At 47.3% G+C, this 18666-nt stretch overlaps 1 protein-coding gene across 1 annotated transcript in view; it reads right to left on the bottom strand.

The window, feature by feature from the left end:
- Nucleotides 1–16334, bottom strand: part of PITX3 (paired like homeodomain 3) — a 41155-nt gene extending 24821 nt beyond the window's left edge. Inside the window, exon 1 of the mRNA XM_048858969.2 lies at nt 16049–16334. The gene's annotated coding sequence lies outside the window, so the exon portion shown is untranslated. The remainder of the gene's footprint in view (nt 1–16048) is intronic.
- Nucleotides 16335–18666: the final 2332 nt, after the last annotated feature.

Below are 18666 nucleotides of genomic sequence, written 5' to 3'. Positions count from 1 at the left end.
ACCTTAAAAACCTCTAAGGAAGGAGATTCTACCACCTCCCTAGGTAACGCATTCCAGTGTTTCACCACCCTCTTAGTGAAAAAGTTTTTCCTAATATCCTATCTAAACCTCCCCCACTGCAACTTGAGACCATTACTCCTCGTTCTGTCATCTGCTACCATTGAGAACAGTCTAGAGCCATCCTCTTTGGAACCCCCTTTCAGGTAGTTGAAAGCAGCTATCAAATCCCCCCTCATTCTTCTCTTCTGCAGGCTAAACAATCCCAGCTCCCTCAGCCTCTCCTCATAACTCATGTGTTCCAGTCCCCTAATCATTTTTGTTGCCCTTCGCTGGACTCTCTCCAATTTATCCACATCCTTCTTGTAGTGTGGGGCCCAAAACTGGACACGGTACTCCAGATGAGGCCTCACCAATGTCGAATAGAGGGGAACGATCACGTCCCTCGATCTGCTCGCTATGCCCCTACTTATACATCCCAAAATGCCATTGGCCTTCTTGGCAACAAGGGCACACTGCTGACTCATATCCAGCTTCTCGTCCACTGTCACCCCTAGGTCCTTTTCCGCAGAACTGCTGCCTAGCCATTCGGTCCCTAGTCTGTAGCTGTGCATTGGGTTCTTCCGTCCTAAGTGCAGGACCCTGCACTTATCCTTATTGAACCTCACCAGATTTCTTTTGGCCCAATCCTCCAATTTGTCTAGGTCCTTCTGTATCCTATCCCTCCCCTCCAGCGTATCTACCACTCCTCCCAGTTTAGTATCATCCGCAAATTTGCTGAGAATGCAATCCACACCATCCTCCAGATCATTTATGAAGATATTGAACAAAACCGGCCCCAGGACCGACCCTTGGGGCACTCCACTTGATACCGGCTGCCAACTAGACATGGAGCCATTGATCACTACCCGTTGAGCCCGACAATCTAGCCAGCTTTCTACCCACCTTGTAGTGCATTCATCCAGCCCATACTTCCTTAACTTGCTGACAAGAATACTGTGGGAGACCGTGTCAAAAGCTTTGCTAGAGACCAAGCCCTGTTTGTTTAAAAAATATGGCTTCTCTTTCCTAATTCTAGTGACACTCGGTCACACCATGGCAAATGCAACATGACTTCTTGACTGAAATCTAGCAGCTGACGTAGAAGCCAATGGTGGTTTATGTAGTGTAGATAGCTGTCAACTGAGAACTGCTCAAGACTGCCAAACTCATGGCACATAAGTCCCTTAACTACTATAAGATAGCAAAAGTCTTTTCACACAACAATGCTGGGCAGACTTGGACTAGTAACATAAAGGTACAAGGTTGTCTATCTGGTTGCTTGGTGCTTGAGGTAGGTGCTGTGGCTTACCCCCAAAGTGGCAATGTTTCAATACTGACTTGATACGCTGTCTCAATAACCGCTTAGGATCCACCTTCAGGCTGAAAAGTGGCCTCTAAACGTCATAATATAAACTGGCCGAGGAGAAGAGCCCACCTCTAGTTATCATCTGAGATTAAGGTGCAATTGAATGATTACACTGGATCTTGTAAGCAAAGACCCTCTCTTCCTCTGCTCCATCAAGCCAACATATCAAGCGGCTGGAAAGGGCTCTTCTCCTGATGGCGTTTAGTTGATTAATTTCCCCCTCTCTCCTTCAAGTCCCTATTCCCCTTGCACTCATGTTCACCCCTCTCCTGTGGGCAGGTTTATTTTTAGCTGTGATAAACATTCTGAGGTATATTTAATTGCAATTTCATGAGGACAATGTGTTTCTCTTCACTTTGGTCCCTGAGAGAGGCTGGCCTACGGTAGAATAGCTCCGCCTTGCTGTTCCAGCTCGTCACAGGGGAATAGGCAGAGGGTGTGCAGGGGAATTGAGGTTCCTGCCTGTCCAATCCAGGAGGAGCACTCAGGGATCCAGACTCAGAGTTCAGAGGCTTGGGGCGAGGCCAGCCAGGCATGTGGTGCTCAGGGGGCCTGGATTTATAGTGCCATTGCACCTCAGGCCCAGAAACACATGTAAGCAGGAGAATCCAGCACAAAAACTCATTCAAAGGTGTTTCAGCTGCAGTGTCTTTATAGTGATGCTCCAGCTAAAGAAGGAGGGCAGGGACAGAGGGATCGCAACCTCCTTGCTGGGCCTTAGCTCCAATTTTGTCAGGACTATAGGAATAAAACTAAGGGCAGAACAGAGTCTTCTGCTGCAAAACCCCTCAGTGTAACTCCCCTATGTTTCTGATCTTAATGGAATGGCAACAGGACCCGAGGCAGCCCATTAATCACTAGAAGATAAACAGCAGCAGCAAAGCTGTTACCCAGAGTGCAGATCTGTTACAGGACAGGAGGGTGATCTGCCGTCCTCTACGGCCTTGCGGCCGTGTGTAGCGCTAGGCTGCCTGAGCAGTGTGTGCAGACACGCTCAGGATGAAATCACCGTTCATAATAAACCCTTTTTCTTGGTTTGGCTCTTGCCCTCCCAACTACCAGTGAGCTCTAACCCCAAACTCAGGCACGCTGGGAGAGGACACGGCTACTGGCCTTGGGACACTTTTCCCCCCTGCCAAAGCCCTCGGGCCCCTGGATGTTTGTTGCCTTAGGTTTGGTGGTTGTTTTTTTTTTAACTTTCTGCTCATATAGTTGGACAAGTGGCTCCCTCGCATGTGCAGACGTTTCTGTAACACTGTTTTGTCACTGTGAGCGTTGCTGGGAAAGTGCCACATTAACCCCTGGCAAAGGGAACTCCCAGCCTTCAGGAGACAGAAGGACAAGCTGACTTTCCAGCCACAATGGACTTACGGATGTCACCCTAGCCTCCAGTAGAAGCTCTCAGATCACTTGGCCCGGGAGCCAGGACCGCTGTCAACTCTTCTGGTCTTCCATTTCCTGTCTCTAAAATGATGCTAATAATCCTGACCTACCAGGGCACTGCATTTCTGTGCTTCCAGGGCCTCAGATAAGAGGTAGCAGGGAAATGCACGGAATTATCCGACATTGCCTAATGCATTGTTGACTAGAGAGTGCCGATGCTGTAGGCAGTTCAAAGGAAGGGCTATACTTTTACTTCTTGCCCCTAGTAATGGGCATGCCACTGGGGAGGAGGGTGATCATTTAACCCTTGGTCCAGAACAAGAAAGAAATAATAAATCACTGGTGACATGTGGTGGTGGATTATAATGATTACAGTGGAAATGTCCCAAGGATTGACAGCTTCATGTCAGTGTGTCCAGGGCAAAGCATTAGGATGAAATTAAGTGTCCTCTATGCTTATTTGATGGTCTGTATTGTGTGCCCCATGGGAAGAGCTGTGACTTAGTGTCCCATACATAATAAGCATCCACCCCAAAATGGTGTTTTATATGCTTCCACTGAAACCGTGATATATCTGGTGTCCCAAGGGACAGTCATAGCCCAGTTGAAGTGAAACTGTATTGGGACAAAAAGAATCTCTTAAATCGAGAGAGCAGAGTAGAATAGAGCTGGAATACAGCATGTTCCTTAGTTGGGATATCCCAAAGCAGTTTGCAAAGTAATTTGATGATAATAGGAATCATTATGCTCTTTAATTCTGCTGTTAAAAGGAATCAAGAAGCTTGACCAACCGATCAACCAAAGCAGGAAATGTAGGTTTTATTCCTTACACATTGTAAAGTAGTTATGAAGCAGAAACCAGAAACCTAGCCTCCCTGCTTCTTTCCTCAGCTAATGTTGTATTTTGCTTTGGACTTTTAAGAATCCGCAAAGCCCACTATAGATCTTGCTATGCCGGACAACTTTCCTGTGTGGTCCTTTGATATTTAGGCCAGATCTATACTACAAACTTTTGCCAGCATAGCTTTGTTGCTGGGCTATAAAGAGGTGTGACCCCAGACCAACAAAGCAGTGGTTGCAAAAACTCTTAGTATGGATGTGTTTATACCAGCAAAATGTGCTGGTTTTATGTCATAAACTTAACTCTGCAGTCCAGCTAGACTTGAAGGTAGGGGAAAGGAAACCCAATAGATTTGCAGCAGTAAGTCAGGAACACAAGGATTACAGGGGGCGAAATCACACCATGGTATGTTAGCCCCAGCATCCCATCTTTGACACGGACAAAGACAACATGCTTCCCGTCCGGCAACAGCACATTTTCACGGATATAAACTACGTCCACCCTAGGAGCACTTTGCCAAGATAGTATCCTAATCCTGGTATCACTACACTGACAAAACACTCCGAGCGTAGACATGGCGTAAGGCAATAGGTGCTACTGAAGAGTTTTCAAGAAGAATTAATCACACTCATTTTGGTGGAGGCTGGCGGGAAGCTGATGCACTGAGCAATTCTGTCTGAAGAAATTCTTCAGACTTAAACAAATGACCTGATAAGATGGAAACAGATTCAGTGTTTGTCTAATCTGTAGACACCTATAATACTGATCTGATGCCTCATCTGATCCCCCAGCCCTCACTCATAGGCATATTTCTATTGATTTCAAAGATGTTACTCACATGTACAGCCTCGGGATCAGGCCTATATCTACATGGTAGAAACTGCACTGCTGAAGCTAAAATGTACAATGAACTCTGACACCCTGGTCGAGGGGGAGGCAGCAGTCAGAAATGAAGATTGCGCACAGAACCACGAAAAGAAATGAGCACCAACCACCACCTGTTCAAGCCCTTTCTCTGACAACCTAAGATCAACATCCTTTACTCAACTGAATGAAACACGCAAAAACAGTCTCTTCCACTCCTGGAATGAAGATAGGGCCAGTTACTGGCTTTGAAGATTTAAGCCTGGACTAAACAGGTTTGGAGTTTTTTTAGGATTAATACACTATTTTGGTGTGATTTTTTTTATCCTGAAATAATCAGACCAGGCCAGTTCTTAGGATGGCTGCAGTTACACTGCCATAAAGGTGCTTAAATCTGTATAGCTTATCCCTGTACACTGAGTTTCTCAACCAACTGATAGCGGAACTAAAACTGTAGCCAAGCCCTTAATATAGAAGTATATTACCCTCCGTCCAGCCATGCAACTTCAGCTGAGGTCACAAAGCTTTGTATGCAGATGGAAGGCAGTATATGACTCAGACATCACTGAAGTCATAAAGGGGCCTTACAATTAGTAAACCAGCTTAAGGCAGCCCCTAATCTAGAAATGAGAATGATGCACAGCACTAAAGGTAAGAAACAATGAGCCACGTAATTTGGATGTAATGCACTCTACCTATCTCTAGCTTCGGTGGATTGACAGTCGCAGAGCTGATCTATTTTACAATCTGCCAGCATTGCTGAAATGCATCTTTTTCTTTTGAGAGAAAGAGACCAAGAATAATTTACATAAACATTTATTTTGTGATGAACATCAACAAAGACCAACACAGCCCAATGGAATTTCGGTGTGGGGCTGAGCTGACTTGTTTTTTTTTTTTTTCAAAATCGGTGTGGAGTGGAATGGACAGCAGTGTCTTAAAGTGAGAATATTGAAAACGCCAGTGGAGTTTGATACCCTTACGTGCCTGCCTCCCCAAAGACAGGCTGCATTGGTTATTGCAAGATTGCACAAGAGGGTGGTTTGCTTTGAAGGAGGTATATGGTCTTAAAGTCCAAACCCACAGCACTGGATGGATTTAGCGTCAACTGTATCTGGCAACAAGACTTCCCGAGGTTTTTTTTTTTTTTCAAGCGATTCATACTTAAAAAAAAAAATCTGGCAATAAATCCATTATGCAGCACAGATCGCACGACGACAAAACGAGCCGATGATCTCAGAGCAGAGTGTACAGAAGAAAAGGGGATACAATACACTCCAGCTGACAGTCCCTAGATTGGTATGATTCAGGAGAGTGCATCTCTGTGATCTATGCTAGAACTTGCTTCCCCAACTCCTCAGTCTGACAAAGCTGGTGTTTATGGACCTTGCAACATGCCCTGAAGGTCAATCTGTTTACGCAGTCATTGTTTGAGGGGTGCAGTGTGTGCCCGTGGGTTATTGTTTGTAGTGGGGAAGAGCTTCCTTGTTAACTGATCCTGCAATTCCTCCATAAACAGCGCTCCCGCTTGGCAAATCGGTGCACAGGTTTGCAGGATTGGGTCCGCAGGCTAGATGATATCTTATATTGTAAATGTGCCAAAAGATAGTTGATCCGTGTTTATAAATGGCGGGGAAAAGGGGATAATTAAAATCTACCAATAACTAGTGAACACCTGTCACAACAAAATATATCAATATAGGGCCTAATCCCAGGTTCTGAATGCACTCAACTCCCTGTGCAGCACATCCTCAAATGTCCTTGATTACTGTCCCAAAGCTAACTGCATTCCACGCACAAACACGGTGTCCCTCTTGCTTACTGTTGCAAATTAACACCAGAAATAATCATGATGGTGAGATTCTAGAATTTCATTACATTACAAAGTGAACTGGGCATGAGTGTAAATATCCTGCATTAATAATTTGTTTGTTCTTCATTTTGGGTCTCTGTCATACAGTGCTTCCCACATTTAAGCCTTGGAAGGTTTGAGGTGCGTAAGAAAAACAGGATCAGATCCATAATTTATTTGTCATACAATTATTGTCCCTAGGAAAATCTTTTCAAAATAGTTAAATAACCAAAACTTCCATTTGCCAGTTTATGTCCACATTAGTTCAACAATTCAATGATTCCTCCTACTTCTGGAATTAAAATGGTTGCACTGAGAAATATCTTGGCCTCATCAAAATCAAAACATGTAATTGCTTACCATCTAATGTAACATACAACTTAGTGGCACTGAGTACAGATTCCTAAGGATTTGTACCTTGCATTCACTGGTAGGGGTGCATAATCCCCAGTTTGTTCTAGTGTTAACAGACATCTGAGCCAATGCACTGTGCGTCCTGAATAGGAGGCAGAGAGGGTTTTTTTTAATGCCATCGTTTAAACCCACCAACAAAAAATTAATCCACAGAACCCTTTTAAACTTGACTATGAAAGTGCATATATTATCCTTTATCTTACACCTAAAATTTCCCTTGACCTTAGAGTAGATTCTGTACACAAATCAGGAGTATTATATGACCCTGTGAATCAAACTTAAACCGAAGGTGTTGATTCAAATTTGGTCCAACATTTAGGTTTTGTAAAATTTTGCTATTAAACTTCAGTTGCACCAGGATCAAAACCAACCTTATACAAAACCTCAGACCCCCACAGAAATGAGCCAGGAATTTATTTTAATAGCGAATTAAACAAATGCAAATGTCCCTGCAGACCAAACATAGTGGCACCGAAAACCCAAAAACGAAACTAATGGAACAAAGGGGAAATTAATTTAATGTGATTTTCTTTGTCCGAGCTCAGAAACAAACAGAAAAAAATGGCTAAAAATAAATAAAGCTTTTTAAAAGTGTTCTAATCTGTGGTCTTTTTAGTAAAATGGGAAAATAAATGTGTTTAAAATAAGATTTGTAAATTGACAAATTCTTTTAAATTCACAAAACCAGGTGGCTGAATCTCCATTCTCCCCTATGACCATATATTCTATACAAGGATCACTTCTGTCATTTAGCACCATATATTTAAGGATCACTAAAAAAGACTTGTTACAAAATATGTTGTGTCACTCCCTGATGCAGCGGGGATAGATAAAGATGGTGTGCAGACATCAGGCGTACCTTTAATTAGAAATGTGATTTTAAAAAAATGTAAGTTAAAAGTAATTTCCAGTCCTATGCTGGCTCATTTGATTTAACAATCACACTTTCCTATTTTCAAATTTCAGTCCCCTCTTGCTGTGTGATAGGCTCAGCCAGAGAGAGGAAGCAGACTGGCCCCAATCTAGCAAGCAGCACTGGGTGGGCAGGTCCCTGCACTCATGGGAAGCCCCATTGACTTGAGTGGCAGCAAATGGATGCAGGGGACTGCCTGTATTGAATAGTTTGGAGGCTCAGGGCCTACGTGGGGAAACGATGAAACAGACCATACAAAGCACTACTGACTGCACAGAACAAACAAACTAAAACAGAGAAGTTTCTCCAATCTTTCAGTTACTGGAATCTTAAGCATCGGAACATTTTATCAGACAAATGGCGTTTTTAAATCGGTGTCCCTTTAATTCGGGATGTCTCAAATAGCCACTGATTTTAGGGGCCAGTCTGATACATTGAGGGCCCAATATTCTTAACTGGCCAGCCCCCACAATTCCAGTCAAGGGGAATGGGAGCTGTGGAGTGCTTGGCATCATGGCAAAATCCAGCTCAAACAATGACATGGGGCACTGGAAATTAACGACTGCGGATACATCTACACTGCAAAAACGAAAAATGCATCAGTGAGTCTCGGAGCCTGGGTAAAGGGACTTAGGTGTGCAGGGCTTGTGCTACCTGGGTAAAAACAGCAGCGTAGACATTTCCACTGGGGCTGGAGCCCAGGATCTGAGACCCACCCTCATCGCCAAGTGATAGAGCCTGGGCTTGGGCCTGAGTCAATTGACCTGGATTCTGAGATTCACTGCTGCCGGGGAGGGGGGTTTACAGTGTAGATGTACCTTTACTGTCTCTGTCTGCTTCTCAAGCTGTAAAATGCGGATAACACCACTTGCTTGCTTCACAGACAGTCTGTGAAATGTAATTGCTTGTAGAGCAGTCAGAGATGGTGGATGATGCACCAGACTGGGTCTCAGGAGACCTGGGTTCTACTTCCACCACTGGCCTGCTGAATGACCTTGAGCAAGACACCTCACTGCGCTGTGCCTCAGTTTCCCCGTCTGCAGAAGGAGGATAATGATACCCACCTCCCTTGTAAAGTGCTTTGAGAGCTACTGATGAAGTGCTATAAAATACTAGGAAGTGTTATTAAAGGAAAGGCACCTAAGAGCAAATTAAAAGTGTATGGGCCCAATCCTGTTCCCACTGAAACTAGTGGGAAAACTCCCACTGGGTTCATAAGTGCAGGATTGGGCATTTTTGTGCAAATATGCAGGGAAATAAACTGAATGAAAGTCCTGACTGACCCAGTTGTGAGAGAGGGGGGAAGACTTCCCATAATAATTAATATAGCATTTAGCACTTTTCACCAGTGGATTTCAAAGCACTTTACAAAGGTGGTCAGTACCTTTATCCCCATTTTACAAATGGTGATCTCCACACAAGCTTTTTAAATCTAACAGTAACAGGATCATTTCTCAGTAGTTCTCTAACGCTAAAGAACTGATCTATTTCCCTACAGAAAGGCAACATTTAAATATTTAATTGCTGTACATACTGCAAAATGACAGCTCTATATATGAAAATATAACAGGAATTCTCTGCTCTGGCTAAATCATATTCATCCTCTTGCTGGAGGCTTTCCCTTAGGTCAGACTGAGATGTTGATTTCAGACAACTCCTTTGCCAGAGAAGAGCCATGTTGCCCCATACACACCCCCAGCCTTTCTCTTGGCCCTCAGACTGTTGATCCTTCAGTAACAGACCAGGGGCTCCCTTAAATACATCAAGGAGTCCAGCAGCTAATAACCAGCTTCATTCAATTCCCAGTCACATTATTATCCAATCTGCCAGAGGCATTAATATTCAGAGGTAAAATGGGAGGGAGGGCAAGCGTGCTGGGGAGGGGGAGCATAAATAGGAAGAGGGGAAATCAAAGGGCAGCCTGGTGTCATCAGAATCCTCTTTTCTAGTCTTCTAAAAAATCAACTAATTTCAGCAATGTGTTGACAGGAGGGTCTTTCTGAATAGCCCTGGCATTAACTTTGATTCCAATTTGTAAACATGGAGCATGAGCAGATGAATGGAGTGACAGAATGCTGTACAAAATTTCTGCTCCCGGTCCCCTCTCTGCACCGATTCCAAATACGAGGCTCACTCCTGCCAGGTGCTGCGTGCTCTCAGCTCCCAGTGAGCTTGACAGACGTGTAGGGTACTCAGTACCTTTTAGAACCAGGCCCCAAATAACTAACCGCATTTATCTTCCTCTTTAAAAAAGGGAGAAAATAATTGAGCCCCTCACCCCCACACAGTTACACTCCAGTTTTTTCTAGGCTACATTATGTTTCAAGTCGTCTTTTCTCGCATTCATGACCATTTCCCTAGACCAGGTCTGCAGAACCACCATAATGCCCCATTCCCGAACCAGGGTTCCAGCCCTCATTCACCTAATCTAAATAGGCCAGATTCACCTTTTGTGCTCATCTCCTGTCCGAGGTTCATCTCCTGTCCCTGCAAGCCAGTGTTCACATTCCGGGTCACATCCTTTCCATGGGAGTCAAGGCTTAGATCCCATATTCATCTCACCCTCTGGGCCAGATCTCCTATTTCTGGTTCCTCTCTTTTTCTTTTTGGCAGAGTCTCTGTACCCAGGTTCACCCCTCTATCTTAAGTTTTTGGGATGCCGTTCACAGACAGAGGAGCATTTCCTCATATTGTTCCTGATTCCATGCAGGGAATATTAACTGATCCAGCTGCAATCCATTCAAAGCTTTTAGACCTATTGATTACCTGCATTATCCTCTAGAGAAAGACTATATATTAAAGGAGCCTTGTAACTATTTTTCTGCCAGAAGAAAAGATACTGGCTCTAAAGAGGAATACAACTCAGATATGAGAATTTAAGTGGGCTCTGAATGAAGAATGTGGAGTGTCTGGACTGCAGTTCCTCAAAGGTCTCCTTTGTGAAAGGCAGGGGGAAACGGTTATCTGGCTCAGACCCGCTAAGGTATTTAGGTGCCTAACTCTGCCCTGCTGTGAAGGCACCTAAATACCTTTGAGGCTCTGGACCCTTCTTTTTTAGGAGGGTTAGGGATGGCTCAGGCAATTGCAAATAGAAATCAGATCCTTGTCACTTACTCAAAATTTACCCCACGTTCGACATGTCCACAAGCTGTAACTATCTGATAGGGGTTTGGTGGCCTCAGTATGTGGGGCCAGTTCCTAGCGGGCACGTGTCCAACACAACCACACGTCACCACCAGTTTATACCACTTGTCCCCCTTCTTAGCATATCACAGCAGACAGAGGCCAAGGATTCAGCATGTTATGAAGGCACAACTCCCCTCCGCACCATCACTGTGGGTCCTCCTGGTCATAGTGGAGGTTTGGCAGGACAGCGTGTGGATAAGATGTTCTGGTGACTCCCCTCCCGCCAGCTGTAGCTATTCTGTGGATAAATGGAAAAGGAGTACTAGTGGCACCTTAGAGACTAACCAATTTATTTGAGCATAAGCTTTCGTGAGCTACAGCTCACTTCATCCTATGAAAGCTTATGCTCAAATAAATTGGTTAGTCTCTAAGGTGCCACAAGTACTCCTTTTCTTTTTGCGAATACAGACTAACACGGCTGCTACTCTGAAACCTGTGGATAAATAGATTTCAGATGGCTAGCCACTCAGCTCAGCACTTTTCCCACACAGGGAGTGCTAAAGAAGCTGCAAGTGAGCATCACTAAGGGCATCTCTAGCATCCTCAGTACCAGCTACCCTCTGCCAAGAGAGGGTCTGCCTTCATCTCAGCAGCTGTCTCCTTTAATCTAGATCAGGGAATTTAATGAAGACACTGAAATTTTGACCTTCTATGAGGGTATATTCTACAGAGGAGTGCACTACATGTTTCAGGCTGGTCCATCCCAAAGGAACCTATGAGCTACTCCCTCCAAGAGATTAACAACAAAGCTATCCATTCCTCCCCATACAAGGTGGGGTTTGGTCTTTGCTAAGCATAAGCTGCACTGCTTTAGCGATGCCAGTTTAAGCTAAATTGATAGAAGGCCTGCAAGTGGGTTTAAGGCTACCGCCTTTTGGGGGGAGGTGCCAGTGTGACTCTGTGTATCTAAACCCATTTAGTTTGATTGTGCAACTTGGGTGCGGACAAGGCCTTTGGCAGATGGAGAACTAGGGTTTGTCTGCTCAAGTGGCCCCTACTAAACTCAAATCCTTGAGCTTCAACTGCATAAGCCTCATGTAATGTAACCTCTCTAGCTGTCCTTCAGCTAGATGTCTGGTCTGATATTTAGCTGTGCACAGAGGTATACTAATCAGAGTAGTGATCTTGAAAGAGTTTTGAGGTTATCCCTCAAACCAATTACACCACCTGGGGGTTAGCTCTGGGCTTGCCCAAGAAAATCAAAAGCTGCCTTTGACAATAACAAAGAGATGGCTAGAAAGCAGCGGAATTTTCGCAGTAACAGTGTTGAAAATTTGAGGAAGGTCCCCGAACCCTAACCCCAAACCGGTGCAAGCAACCGCCCAGCGGCCTGGCCTATCCTGGGGCCCGAGTCTCGAGAGAGGTGCAGACAGACAGCTCCCGCTGGCTAGGGGTCTGCAGGAACCAGCCCTAGGCAATAAAGCAAAGGCTGGGGGGACTGGGGCAGAACCTCAGTGCAGCTGTACATGCAGGCGGAGTAAATTTCACTCCGTATTGGGCTTGTATTACTTGCTCCCCGCCAGCCTGATCGGGCCCATCACGGGTATTTCTGCTTCTCTTCTCCGGGTCCCCTTGGCCCAGGGTTTCACGCTGCTTCCAGCGACCGGCCCCGCTGACTTCCACCGCGACGGAAGGGCGAATCCAGGCCGGGGTCGCTGCCCCCAGCACGCTGCCCCGGGGCGCGCTCTTCCCGGCGGGGAGAAGCTGGGTGCAGGAGAGGCCCCGAGCCAGAGGTCTGGCCCTGGCTTGGCAGTCCAGAGCGGGCGGGTCCCTTCCCAGCCGGGAGGGCTCAAGGTTAAGTGGCTGCTTATAAAGGGGGAGTTTACCGTGGGGCCGGCCCAGTTCCCCCGGCCGGGGCCCTGGCAGAGGCTGCGCACAGCACTGGGCAGCTCTCCTGCACGCGGCCCCGCCCGGGGAAAGAGCCCCGCGGCCGGAGGACAGGCTCCCGGCTGCAGCCAGGGTCCGGCCAACCCTCCCCGCTGTCCCTGCGGGGCTCGCCCTGTCTCGGGACTACCTCAGGCGGGGCCTGGCACGGCACTTTCCCTGCGGCTGGAGCCCCGGGCTCCGCATCCTGCAGAGCCCCGGGGGCCCGGCCGCTCCACCTCAATCGGGAGCCCCCCCTCTGCCTGCGCGGGGCTGGGCGCCGAACCCACCGGCCAGCGGGTTCTTGGGTGCATCAAGCCGCCGAGCAACGGCTGGAGCCGGGTGGCCAGGGGCCAGGCTGGGCCGCAGCCCCGCTGCCACCAGCGCCTCGGCTACTTTCCAGGGGAGGCTTGAACGAAGGAGCCGCGGCGCCCTCCCCCAGTTGGGGCTGCTAGGAGGGGGCCTCCCGCCCCGGGCTCGGCGCCCGCACTGGGCTGCGTGCAGGGGGGCAGGCTGCATTCTCTGTAGGGCCGGATCAGGGCCCCACTCGTCTGCTCCCTTCTCCCCCTGAACCCCTTCCCCTCAAACAGCTCCGTACCCCCAACCAAAGGCAGGGCCTGGCCCGGGAAAGAACCGCTGCTCTTCCCAGGCTCCTCCTGGCTTGTGGGGGCAGGTGGGGAGGCGCTGGTACCTCCAGGGCCCTGAGGACGAGCCAGGTGCCCGAGACCGGGAGACCCACAGTCAGGGAGGGCCCGGCCCTGGCGGAGATCCGTGCTCCCTAGGGGTGCATGGGCTCTTTTATTCTTGCCGGCTGCTCGACTCGGAGAGACACTGATTTCTGGGACCCCCGCGGTGTTGGAGAGCAGGTCTGGGGGGGGGGGGGCGGATTCCCCTGCCGCTCCGCTCGCCTGTTCTGCAGAGAAAGCGCACGGGGCTGGCAGGTGTGACACTGGGGAAGGCATCTGCAGCCCCTACCTCCCATGAGCAAAGCAGCGAAACAGGACAGCCCTTCTCGCAGCCAGCCCCTGGGGACCTCGGCCCAGCAGAGTCCCCCACCCCAGCGATGGGACAGGGGGGGCCGACACTCTCTTAGAGGGTCCCCCTAAAGGAACTATACTATACAAGTCTAGAAGGCCACCCATTAGAGTTACTCCGTACAATCGGATGCAAATATAGTATCTGCTTGTGATTTGGCCTGGTATAATCCGGCCTGGTGCAAATGCTTTTCTCCGCCGTGAAAGTGCTGGGCGAGCTCTGGGCATACGCCTGCCGTTTGTGGGCATGAATCTAGAGAGAGAATTGCGAGGAAGGGACAGGCTCGCGTGGGCGCGCTCCGAACTGGATAATAAACATTTAAAGCAGAGGCCACGCTGCAGGATTCTACCAAATATTCGTTGAATGAAAATTAACTTGGGTCTGGAAAAATGTCTATCGCTTTCGATTATTGCAGGTAGTCAATAGTGTACAGAGAAACACGCTATTTATTGCTATATTTCTACACACTATTTCCCTGTTGTTAGTAGACTAATATACACACAATTATTTTCTGATTGTATACTATAATTCATACTATATTATATACTGTTTTATTGTGATTAGTAAAATACAAACAACTAATACACAGGATTTAATTATTTTATACTAGAATTGATACTATATTATATACACACGATTTCTTGTTCGTAGAATATAGACAACTAATATACACACAATATTATTATTTTATACTAGAATTGATATGATTTATTCTGTATACACGCTATTTACTCATCTGTATTGTACAAAGTAAATCTAAACACTTTACTAAAATTAAATGATTGACTATATATAGTGCGTATATATACACGTAATTTAGCACTAGTAAATCGTGCATATTTAGCGTAAAATTTTATACGATGTAAAATTTGATATTACGTAGCTATTTTTACTACTGTCTATTAAAAATACTCCTCGTTGCTAATGCACACATTATGATATGGTTTTTTTTAAACTGTAGGTCTCTTTAAAAGGTCTTTGGTGGCGATTTCAGTTCATGTTAAATCTGGATGTTTAAATGTGAGGCGAATGAAAACGTGGCGTGGGGAAATGTGTCATAATTGGATGTGGAGACGGTGTAAGCGCCGGGCGAGGAGTTTGTGGTTGCCGCTGCTTGTAGGTAACGAAATGCGCAGTGAAATAGGATTGAAATCCGGTTTCATTGACCGCATTTCGGCCGGGGAACGCAGGCCTAGAACTCGCTCTTTACTTGGGACATTTTAATGTTAAAGGAAACCCGGCCGACTGCTGCTTGGGGCTGGATTCGTTCCCGGCTCTCTGGATTTTATTTCAAGCAAGGGAGCAGTGGTAACTTCAGCTCAGTAGCTGGATTCCGCAGAAATAATGGGCGGGGGGGGGGATAATGGAGGGTGGGGTGACTCTGTGACTTAGGTGTGCAAGGGTGCAGCACCCGTGCGAGGGGGTGCAGGAGAACTGCCCAGCCCTCCCGCCCCTCCGAGCTGGGAACTGCAGGGAGGTCGCTTTGCTGTAAACAGGAGCTAGTTCGTTACATAAATATCATTTATCCAGCTGTCCAAAAGCCGTCGGGCTGCTTTCCTCTTCCCAGGCGGCGGCTCCCAGCCTCTGCTCCCCCAAACCCTCTGCCCTGGACTCTGCCACCAGCTGAGTTAGCAGCCCGGAATGGCATTATTTACAGCGAAACCCCAGCTAAGTTAAACAGCTCTTCCCCTCTCTCTCGGCTAAGTGGAAAATGACTAAGTTTAGAAACGGCGGCCGGGTGTCCCGAGCTAGTGCCCTAGGAAGTAAAGCCTGGCTGGACTGGAGGCGATCTCGGCTGTAGAAACGGAGCAACATAAACAGACCAAAATAGTCTAGCGCTTCGGAGAAGGGTCGCTTGGCTTAGCCCAACTCCCCACAGGCCTCCATGCTGAAGGCGCTGTGCCCTGCTACCAGCCCGCTAAGAAAGCCCGGTGAATAGCATGCCCGTCTGTTTTCCAAAACCGGGTTTTCAGGGCCCGATCCTGCCTTTTCCTGCCTACCCACTTAAGTGTCCCCACCACAGGCGGGGACCCGCGGGGGAGTTAGGGGTGCAGAAGGACTGCAGGACTGGGCCCGTAGCAGAGCTGGCTACCTAGCAGTGCCATGGGACGCGAAGGACGGATAGACACCTCTCCATTAATCCGTTCCCGCGGGTGCTCTTTCTGCGGGGTGCGAGGGCAGCTATGCAGAAGTTGCAGGGAGCTGACGCCTGAGTTATAACGGGGAAAACGGGCCCTGAGAGCGGCATGCCGCAGCAGGGCGTCGCGCAATAAGTGGCGGGGGAGCACTTACAGCGGTTCCAGATGCTGGTGCTGCCGGGTGGCCTTAATCCTGGGCAAAGGAGGGAAGTTTGCTCCAGCCCCAGCGCCCGGGCTCCTCCGCGCCTGTCAGACGGTAAGTCCCCCTGGCTTGCTGTTGGGCACTCTGCGCTCTGTTAGCGTGTGACTCATGGAGAGAGGAGAGGAGGAGGCGGATTCCTGTCGACTGACTCCCATTCACTGTGGCCATTCACTTTATGGAAGACAGCAGGCGCCCCCAGGCAGCTGCTCCCCAGCTCTGCGCGCTCAGCCCGCCCTATTTCCAGCTGCGCGCCCCAGCCCAGACACCGGCCCTGTCCAGCTGTGAACCCTCAGACACCGCCCCCAGCAGCAGGGGCCCAATCACAGGTCGCTGATTTGCATCCCGAGGTCTGCCCATCTAATTCCCCGCTGGGGTGGTTAGGCTCCGCCCCGTCTCCCTCTGTCCCCGCCCACTAGAGCTGCGCGAAGTGAGTGGTCGGGGGGTTGCTGCGCAGGCTTCAGGATGCAGAGCTCGGGAGCGTTTCGGGGGAGTAGGCGGATTGCTCAGGCCTGAGCTGGCTGGTCCCCGCTTCTTAGACCCCCATTGAAGGGCTGTCCCTTCCTCTCGCTCCCAAACCTTCAGCTGCTCCCGCAGTGGGCACAGGGCTTCCACCACGTGCCCGAATGCAAAGGCTTCCCTCCAGTTGCACTGTCCCAGGGAAGGCGAGGCTGTTCAACCAGCTGATTTTGCAGAGATGCCGGCATCTTTATCCTCTTGGAGACCTGCATGGGGACAGGGGCTTTGGAGATATTAGGTACCATGGCAATGGTGTTTTTTATAAACACCTTTGAAAGACAGGAAGGATTGTATCCCTTGGGTTCAAATGTAAATCTCAGTTTACTTTGTAAGAAGTAAGTCTCCTTCTCAGCCATAGTTGGATCCTGTTAACTGTTCTGTAGCACCATCCAATTTATAATGATTTCTTTCCATAGTTTAGCATTTAAAGTTTGTTTTCTCTAGAATCCTTCTTTGATGCTTGCTCACTTCAATAAGATTTTGCAAAGTATTTTGAGATCTAGGGAGGGAAAGCTCATCTACTTTTGCAGCTGTAGTGTGCACCTTCTCTGCTTCACAGATGGAGCTAGCACACCAAGGTTGTTTAGGGAAAACATGTAACATATCAAACAAGTGGTTGATCACCCTGGTGGAATGCTTGTAATAAAGGGCCGAAGTGGAAGTCAGTAGCATAGTAATAACTTGCACTGTCAATACATGGCATTTTCTCCAAAGCTAGGGCCACTAACCCTAGAGTATATGTGATATTTTCTAATTCAGTTACATTCTGCCAGCCTAAATATCCCCCTCAGTTTTACAGTCCAGTTCTTCTCCTATTGAAGTAAACTGCAAAACTTCCATTCACTGCATGGTGGTGCAGGACCCTGGCCTTTAGCTGAATGCCCTATTATCTTCATGTCCTGTCCTGACGTGTTTGTAGTGTTAAGCCCCAATTCTGCAAATACTTGCACACATCTGGTGCTTAATTTTAGGCATGTGAAATAGTGTCATGGACTTCATTGGGACTTGCAAATGCACAGAGTAAACATGTGTGCAAGTGTGTGCAGGACTGGCATTTTAGCTGGTATGTTCCAACTTAGGGTGTCTCCCCTTTCCTGGACACTACTATGGAAGGGGTTTACCAGTGGAAGGTGTTTCTGGACTGGATGGGGGAATACCTATTTCTGTATTCAGCTTTTCTTGAGGTCGCTTCCATGTCAGCCTTTCCTGAGATTTATGATGCCAAAGGTCACCCTCTAGCTCTCACCCTGATATGTTTTAGAGATTAGGAAGTAATGTTGTGGGGAGTGAATTTAACTCTCGGTGATTTACGAGCTGTATTTAGAGAGCCTGTTAAATGCGTAACATGACATATGGATATGTATGGAAAGATGAGTGTGCCAAAAGCAGGCATATTACAACAATAAGGTTGTAAGGATTTAGGCTTTGTGGATTAAGTTCAGTAATGTGAACACATGTTTATCCAACACACAGTGCTGAATAGTAAAAAATTAATTTCTTATCACAATATTAATTGTCACTGGAAGCTGCTGAGTGTTTTGTTTTGTTTTTCTTAAAATGCAATAATCTGAAGGTCTTTGGCATGTTATTACCACTATGTGACCAGATTTCAGGCCACATTCATTCTGAAGTCAGTAGTCATAACAGAGATGAATTTGGTTTAGCTCTAGATTTTATAAAACCTGAGCCATGGGGAAAATCCTGCACTGGCAGAGGGACTGACTAGATTTAGCAGATCTCTTCTACCTAACATCTGATTGCATATAATTCAGTGAAAACATATTTGCTCTTTGGACAGCGGTTGTTTTGTGACTCAACCTTCTTCTGGATTCTGAAGATGCCAGCTGGCAGGTGTACAAACTATATGATGCTCAGGTACTGTTGTGCTGAACATGGTATAAATATGCAGACATAAATGCTCCTTTGGAGACATGTTTTGGATTATCTGATCTAGGAAAGGATTTTTCTGTCATGCAGTTCAGCTAGAAGAGGTTGGATCTCATCTTTCTCTTTTAGTTCTTGATGGGTCAAATCTTGAAGTCCTTCCTTACTTG

This window comes from Caretta caretta, chromosome 7 (assembly GCF_965140235.1).
Source record: "Caretta caretta isolate rCarCar2 chromosome 7, rCarCar1.hap1, whole genome shotgun sequence".
NCBI lineage: Eukaryota > Metazoa > Chordata > Testudines > Cheloniidae > Caretta > Caretta caretta.
The sequence above is the reverse complement of the archived record's forward strand: the minus strand, read 5'-3'. Positions and strand labels throughout refer to the sequence as shown.